The 8,375-nt window shown below is 40.6% G+C and overlaps 1 protein-coding gene across 2 annotated transcripts in view; it reads right to left on the bottom strand.

Annotated features, from left to right (window-relative positions):
* SAMD12 (sterile alpha motif domain containing 12) overlaps positions 1–8,375 on the bottom strand; it is a 335,667-nt gene that overhangs the window by 230,965 nt on the left and 96,327 nt on the right. The window lies entirely within an intron of this gene.

Below are 8,375 nucleotides of genomic sequence, written 5' to 3'. Positions count from 1 at the left end.
ACCACTGACGTAGAGTAATGGAGACTTTTTGAGACAAAGATCATTTTAACTTGTCACAACTCACTCCCCTTCACACACTTTAACTCCGATTTTTCCTGAATGACTGGCTACCAAAGGAAAGAAAATACGCATACACTTTCCTGCTTGTTTTAAAGCTCTCTAAGGATCAGTAACTCAGGACGTGCACGGAGGTCTCCTCCCCCTGGAGTAAAGGCTTTATGATACTTCTGCAACACAACTCTTCCAGGAGGGGTCCAGGCAGGACCCACCTGCATGCCTGTTCTGCAGTGAACAGGTCTTTGGTTTCTTGAATATTATTCCCAGGGAAGCCAGGGTGAAGAGAAAGTAAATACCTTTCACATTCAGTAAAATTAGCAATTAGAGGGCAGTGCACCAAAGTACTTTTAAAGTATCTGATCTCTGCCATCCATCTCAATCTAAAAAAATTTCAGGTGCAGATATAATCATGCTAGTTTTATGCACAATATGATGAGCCTCCTGAATAAATTATTAGAGAGATGTGGAAGAAGTATAAGGGCATTAAGCTAAATTATTTAATAAAGTAATAATCATGTCAGAGAGCATACCTTCTATTTGTAACAATCAAGACAATAACTGGGAGTATTTGAGGTTAAAACACAAACCATCAGCAACACCTTAGTAATTCACGGCACTTGACATTTTCGAGACACGCTTTTGCATTAACATGAACTTTTTATGGAGAAACACACCACTTAGGTTTGTAAATCGAAAAAGACTGACATTAGAAGAACCTAGCCTTAAATCACTTTCTCCATTTAGTGCTCTGCTTGTGTCATCTAATGTGGTCATTTACAATTTGCTTCAACAAATAAGAACTGTCAATCACTCAACTCTTGCCATATTGAGACCAAGATTGCCATCTAGTGATTTCATTACAATGTCTTATTTAATAATAAGTGACCAACTTTTATTTTCTGTCCCAATAATAAAAATTGATTACTACAACTCAGATCTAGGTGATTAATATTTCCTGAATCCATAATAATATCTTTACATAACAAAGAAAAATGACATGCTCTTGAAGACCATACACAATTAAAATAGACATCATTTAAAAAACACATTAAAAAAAACATTTAAAACATATTTTTATTGATTTCAGAGAGGAAGTGAGAGAAAGAGATAGAAAAACATCAATGAGGGAAGAAAATCATTGATTGGCTGCCTCCTGTGCAACCCGGGCATATGCCCCAACTGGGAATTGAACCATGACCTCCTAGCTTATAGGTCGACCTCAATCTCTGAGCCACACAGGTTGGGCTAAAAAACATCCATGTGAGAGATACATTGGTTGCTTCCCACATGCACCCTGACTGTGGATCACACCTGCAACTCAGGTATGTGCCCTTGACTGGGAATTGAACCTGTGACCCTTCGGTGTTCAGGGCAATGCTTTAACCATTTAACCATGACCTCCTAGCTTATAGGTCGACCTCAATCTCTGAGCCACACAGGTTGGGCTAAAAAACATCCATGTGAGAGATACATTGGTTGCTTCCCACATGCACCCTGACTGTGGATCACACCTGCAACTCAGGTATATGCCCTTGACTGGGAATTGAACCCGCGACCCTTCGGTGCTCAGGGCAATGCTTTAACCATTTTGCCACATTGGCCAGGACAGGTTTAGCCTTCTCTTAACCTGCATGGAAATGAGATGATACAGAATGCCCTCTTTTGTGCCTGGCTTCCTCTGCTGGGCTCACAGTCTGTGAGATTTATGCTTGCTGTTACACGTATCAGTTCATTCTTCTTTAATACTGTGCAGCATCTATACCATGTTTGGTTTCAGTTTTTCATCCTTGTTTTCAGCTTGTAGCAATTTTGAGTAAAGCTGCTATGACATTCTTGCATAAGTCTTTATTCGGACACGCCTTCATTTCTAATACCTATCAGTGGAACTGTGGTATCACAGGGTAATTTAACTTTATTTAAAAAAAATCTCTCAAACAGTTTTCTGAAGAGGTTGTACCAATTTACACTTGAGCAATAATGTGTGAGAGTTCCAGTTGCTCCATATCCTGACCCAGCCCTGGTACTGACAGATGTTCCAATTGCAGACATTCTGGCAAGGATGCCATGGTGCCTCATTTTGTTCTTAATTTGCATTTCTCTGATTAGTAGTGATGCTGAATTTTTCATGTGTTTATTGCCTGGGGTGTTTGCCTTTTTTCTCACTAACTTAGAGAATTTCTTTATAAACTCTAGATACAAGAGTTGCTGGATTTATTTATGTATTGTAAATATCTCCAGCTAATCTGTAGCTTACCTTTTCATTCCATTATGTCTTTTGATGATCAGAAGTTCTTAATTTTAATGACGTCCAAGCTTGTTATTTTGTGTTTAGTGCTCGTTGTACCTTGGTTCAGAAATCCTTGCCCACCCCAAGGTCATGAAAACATTTCTTTTCTTTTGCACAGACCTGTTTAAATGTTCTAGCAAAAGAGAACTTCAACGCCAGCAATTTCAGCCTCTTGCTTTCTACCAAGTTTTCTCTAAAATAAGACAGATGAGCTGCTTTCCCTTTAAAGATCTCTTGAGAAACCACCTTGACAAATCTCCTTCCCTAATCTGTTCCGGTGCTTTAAAAACCCTGCTATCAGGATGCTTTCTCTTTATATCGACTGGAAATTACAATCCTGTTGATGTGATGGATTTATAATGCCTTTAATTTTCACATTAAAAACCAATTTAAAACATTTTTAGATCATAGTTTCATTCTATTCTAAGTACAGTTGTTGCAATGGCTTTTGTTTTATTGTATGCATTTTTTTTAATGTTAGATTTTCCTTCTGTCTTATATACTGAAGGGGAGTAACATGATTTAGTTGGTCAAAACAACTACCTACATTGTTGATTACTATGAGGATATTGAGGTCCTGGTGGACACTGGAGTCGGGGGATGGGAGGGGAAGAAGGCAGCTCTGTGCTCCTGGAAACATCAGGGAGAATTCAGATTGCTATGGGGAGGAATGGTTCCTGTGCATCCACCCTCTGCACAGGCCCTACTTATGTTTCCTCCTTGCAGATGGAGAAAACCTTTATGGAGTAAAATGAATCAAGTCCATGCTAGCCAGGCATTTCAAAAATAAGGGGCCTGCTATTGTTGATGTAGCACATCATTACCAAATGCTAATATTTTGCAGCTGCTCAGATATGAGAGGCATGTAACTTTCCTATTTAAGATGCTAATCAACTTTGCTTCAAAATGAACTGGGGCGGGGGAACCATTTACTGAGATTTGGTTCTCCTGTTCTTGGCAATTAGTTTATAATTGTGCATCTTGTCTATCATTTTTCTACACCTTAAACCAGCCACTGGCAGAAACTGAAAGTAAAAACCCCAGAATGTTATTCCTGTTGAGGAAGGATGGCTTCATTTTCATCACCTTCATCCCTAAGGGGCAAAGGAACAGAAGAGAAAGCGAAATAATCATAGGAAAGTGGATGAAACTTTGTGTCCAGGAATCCCAGGGAAGCCAGGATGGTCTTTTAAAAATATAAATCCGCTGCTGTCAGTTAGGTAGGTTCACGTAGCAGGAACAAAAAATTCTCCCTCCTTTCCCCTCTCCCCATCAAAGTCTGAGGGTTTGCAACGCAAGGCCACCATGTAAGCTCTCCTTCATGAGGCCCTCAGGATCGAACCCTAGCATGTGGCCAGCATCCTCAAGGTGCAAGGCCACGTCCAAGTCCCTGGCAGCAGGAAATGAAGAAGGTGGGCATACTCCAGGTCTCTCCTAGAGAAGGCTCGCAGACCTGCCAAAGAACACTCTATTGGCATCATCTCCTGTCACTCTCCCACCGTTCTCCATGCTTCCTTCAGCCATGCTTCACATCTTCGTGTCCTTGACGCAGTGAGTTTGTTTTCACTTTCCAAGGCCTTTGGAAACTCTTCCTCATCCTTTAAAAGTCTGGTGAGCCCTAGCTGGTTTGGCTCAGTGGATAGAGCGTCAGCCTGGGGTCTGAAGGGTCCCAGGTTCGATTCCGGTCAAGGGCACATGCCCGGGTTGTGGGCTCAGTCCCCAGATGGGGGCATACGGGAGGCAGCCGATCAATGATTCATAAGAAAAAAAAAAGTCTGCTTGGATGTCATTTCTCTGGGGCCACTAACCTTTCCTGGGTGTTTTCCCTTGTTTTATGCCCCCATAGCACCATATAAGGCTTAATCCCACAAGTGATTTCTGAATGTCTTTTTTTTACCCATCAACTGCAAAATCTAGGAAAGTTGGGACCTTGTCTATTTTGTTCACCATTGCATTCCTAGTACCTAGCACAGAATTTTTATTTTTTTAGGTAAAATTCACATGTAGTAAAATATATAGACCTTAAGAATATAATTTAATGAGATCTGAGAAGTGTAACCCCAAAGATAGAACATTCTTATCCCCCCAAGAAATTCCCTCATGTGAACCCCTGCCACTTACAGCAACGATTTTCTATCACCATAGACTGGTTTGCCCTGTTGCTGTGCTCCATAGAAGTGGAATCAAACAGCCTATTAGGCTTTTGGGTCTGGCTTCTTTCCTTCAACACAGACTTTGTAAGAGTCAATCTTGTTGCTGTGTATACAAGTGGGTTCTTTGTACTTTAGGACTAGGATGAATAAAATTGCTATGAATATTAGTGCACAAGTATTTGTCTTCATTTTTCTTGGAAGTACCTGGGAGTAGAGTTCCTGAGTCACTGGGCAAGTGTATAGTTAATGTGTTTACCGGTATGTTTCAGATTGGGTGCTGCCAACACTTTCCCAAAAGGGGCCGCACCGTTTTCCATTTCCCTCACACTCTCTGAGGGTTCTGCTTGCCCCACACCGTCCCTGATTTGGTGTTGCTGATCTTTTTAAAGTTTCACCTCTTCCAGGAGTGTGATGTAGTATCTCACTGTGTTTCCAATTTATATTTCCTAACGACACATGAATATATTTTCGTTGTGGTTCTACATTATATTTCCCTAATGACATTAAATATTTTTTCATAAGCTTATTGGCCATTTCAATATCTTTAAAAAAATGTTTTAATTGCTTTTGAGAGAGAGAGGACAGGAGGAGGACAGAGAGATAGAAACACAATGAGACAGAAACATCATTGACTGGATGCCTCCTGCATGAGTCCACAACCCAGGCATGTGCCCTGACCGGGAATCAAACCGGGGACCTCTTGGTTTCTGGGTCAACACTCAACCACTGAACCACACTGGCTGGGCTCAATACCTTTTTTTGGTGAAGGGTCTGTGCAAGTCTTTTCCAGCTTAAAAGTTGTGCTGTTCATTCTTTTTTTATCGATTTGCATGACCACTTCATATATTCTGAATACAAGCCATTTGTCAGGTATATGCATTTCACATATTCCTATCTGCTTGGGCAAACACAGTGTTTTACAGTAAGGATTTAATAAATCTAAATGGAATTAAGTTGAAAGGGATGGAAGTTACTTGCCTGGGGTGGGTGTGGGGGCCTGAGGTTAATTCTACTGAACAAGCCATGCCTTGGCCTCGTGACTTCCAGCTGCTGCCGGGCTCTCTCTGCTGCTCCTACATCTATTCATGGAGGATGGACACTTTTTGTACATCCCTTCAACCATTTCACTTTCATTATCACCATGTGTCCAGTATCCCTAAGTTACTTGAAAAGAGAAACATACACTTTCCCTTATCTTACAAATATATGTAACATGATGCTAGACTTATAGAGAGAACTTGAGGAATACTCTGAGTTAACTGGCTCTGATGATTTCTTCAGTGTCTCGTATGTTTTGATTATGATGTATAAACTAGATTTAAAAGCCAATGTCCTACTTGTAGATTATAGAAATGGGTTCATTCACCTATAATAAGTACTTAATAGTTTTTGCAAATAAAAATGGTATATATTTAAGGTATACAACATGTTTTGATATATGTATATGATTGTGAAATATGAAATGATTATCACAATCAAGCTAATAAACAATTCACCCAAATCCCATAGTTACCCTTTTTAGTGTGTTGTGGCAAGAATACTTGAGGTCTATTAGCATATTTCAAGTATACGATACATTATTACTAACCGTAGCCACCACGCTGTGTATTTGGTCTCTAGGACTTAGTTGTCTTATAACTGAAAGTTTGTACCCTCTGATCAATATTTTTCTCTTTCCCCTCCCCCCAGCCTCTGGGAACCACAATTCCACTCTGTTCTATGAGTTTAATTTTGAATTTTTTAAAAGATTCTACATAGAAGTGAGATCATATAATATTTTGTGTGTGTGTGTCTGGCTTTTTTCATTTAGCAAAATGTCCTCCCAGTTCATTATATTGTCATAAATGGCAGAATTTCCTTCTCTTTTAGCACTGAATGATACTCCACTGTATGTACACACCATACACACACACACACACACACACACACACACACATTTTCTCTATCCACTCATGTCTACCAACAGACACTTAGGTTGTTTCCATATCTTTGCTACTGTGAATACTGCTGCAATAAACATGGAAGTGCAGATAGCTGATTGAGAAAGTGATTTTATTTGTTTTAGATATATACCCAGAAATGGGACTGCCGGGTCATAAATGACTTTCGTATACACATGAAGAGCCACAATAAAGAGGGATGTGTGCCAAGCTTTACCGTGCCTTACAGTAGTGGTTCTCCACCTTCTGGCCCTTTAAAGACAGTTCTTCATGTTGTGACTGAACCATAAAATTATTTTCGTTGCTACTTCATAACTGTAATGTTGCTACTGTTATGAATCGTAATGTAAATATCTGATATGCAGGATGGTCTTAGGCGACCCCTGTGAAAGGGTCATTCGACCGCCAAAGGGGTCACGACTCACAGGTTGAGAACCGCTGCCTTAAAGGCTCCAAACATAGGCTAGCTTAAGATACTACACTGAAATGCAATATTGTTGGGAAGACATCTGGGTATGCCAGCATCTTTTAAAAAAAGAATAGCCTACAACAGAGGAAAGAAAAATATAAAAAAGGAAGACCCGAAGAACTTCACCGGTGATTTGTGCGAAGTGGATACAGCTAATGTTGTACTAACCTGAATATTTGTGCTGACACTGAATACTTCACAAAAATATCATTTTAAGCAGAAAATTAAGAACATTTGCTAACCAGCTGACCAAGTGAGAAATTGGGGTCATCTCCGAATTCTCTCCTTCATCCACCTGTCTAATTAATTGCCAAGTGCAATATGTACCGAATTTCTCTCAAATTGATTACTCTTCTCCACTCCCACTGATAGTGCCTTACTTCAAACTCTCATCAGTGCTCACCAGCAGAACCTCTAAACATTTCTCTTCTTAGTCCTTGGAGCTCCGGTCACTTCCCATGATTCTATTAAACGAAGCCCAGGTCCTAATACAGCAAATGAGGCTCTCCATCACCTGCCTCTAACAGGCCCCCAAAGGTGAGCACGTCCTCTGAGTGTGTACCTTCCATGGCTAATGGGACTTAGCAGGCACTTCACGATTAAGGTGAAGGGAAGACTATCCTAGCTCGTCCAGGAGGGTCCAATGTCATCACAGCGTCCTTTAAAGGAAGAGGCAGGAGTGTGAATGTGGGAGAATTTTGAAGATACTATACTGCTGACTTTGTAGATGATGGAAGGGGCCAGGGGTAAAGAAGCATAGGTATCTTTCAGAAGCTAGAAAAGACAAGGAAATGATTCCTGCCCTGGCTGGTTTTACTCGGTGGTTAGAGTGTCGGCCCGTGGACTGAAGGATCATGAATTCAATTCCCGGTTAAGGACACATACCTAGGTTGCAGGCTCGAACCCCAGCCATAGTTGGGGTGTGTGTTGTGAGGCAACCGGTTGATATGTCTCTCTCACATCAATGTTTCCTTCCTTCCTTCCTTCCTTCCCTCCTTCCCTCCCTCCCTCCCTCCTTCCCTCATTTATCCCTCCCTCCCTTCCCTCCCTTACAATCTCTTTCTAAAGACCAATGGAAAGAATACCTTCAGGTGAGGATTACAAAAAAATGAGAAAAGAAAACAAACAAAACAGAAACGATTCCTCCCTAGAGCCTCTAGGACAGCGGTTCTAAACCTGTGGGTCGCGACCCCTTTGGCGGTCGAACGATCCTCTCACAGGGGTCGCCTAAGACCATCAGAAAACACATATATAATTACATATTGTTTTTGTGATTAATCACTATGCTTTAATTATGTTCAATTTGTAAAAATGAAAATACATTCTGCATATCAGATATTTACATTATGATTCATAACAGTAGCACAATTACAATTACGAAGTAGCAACGAAAATAACTTTACGGTTGGGGGTCACCACAACATGAGGAACTGTATTAAAGGGTTGCAGCATTAGGAAGGTTTAGAAGG

Source organism: Myotis davidii, unplaced genomic scaffold (genome assembly GCF_000327345.1).
Source record: "Myotis davidii unplaced genomic scaffold, ASM32734v1 scaffold1, whole genome shotgun sequence".
Lineage (NCBI taxonomy): Eukaryota > Metazoa > Chordata > Mammalia > Chiroptera > Vespertilionidae > Myotis > Myotis davidii.
This window is presented reverse-complemented; position numbering and strand designations above follow the sequence as displayed.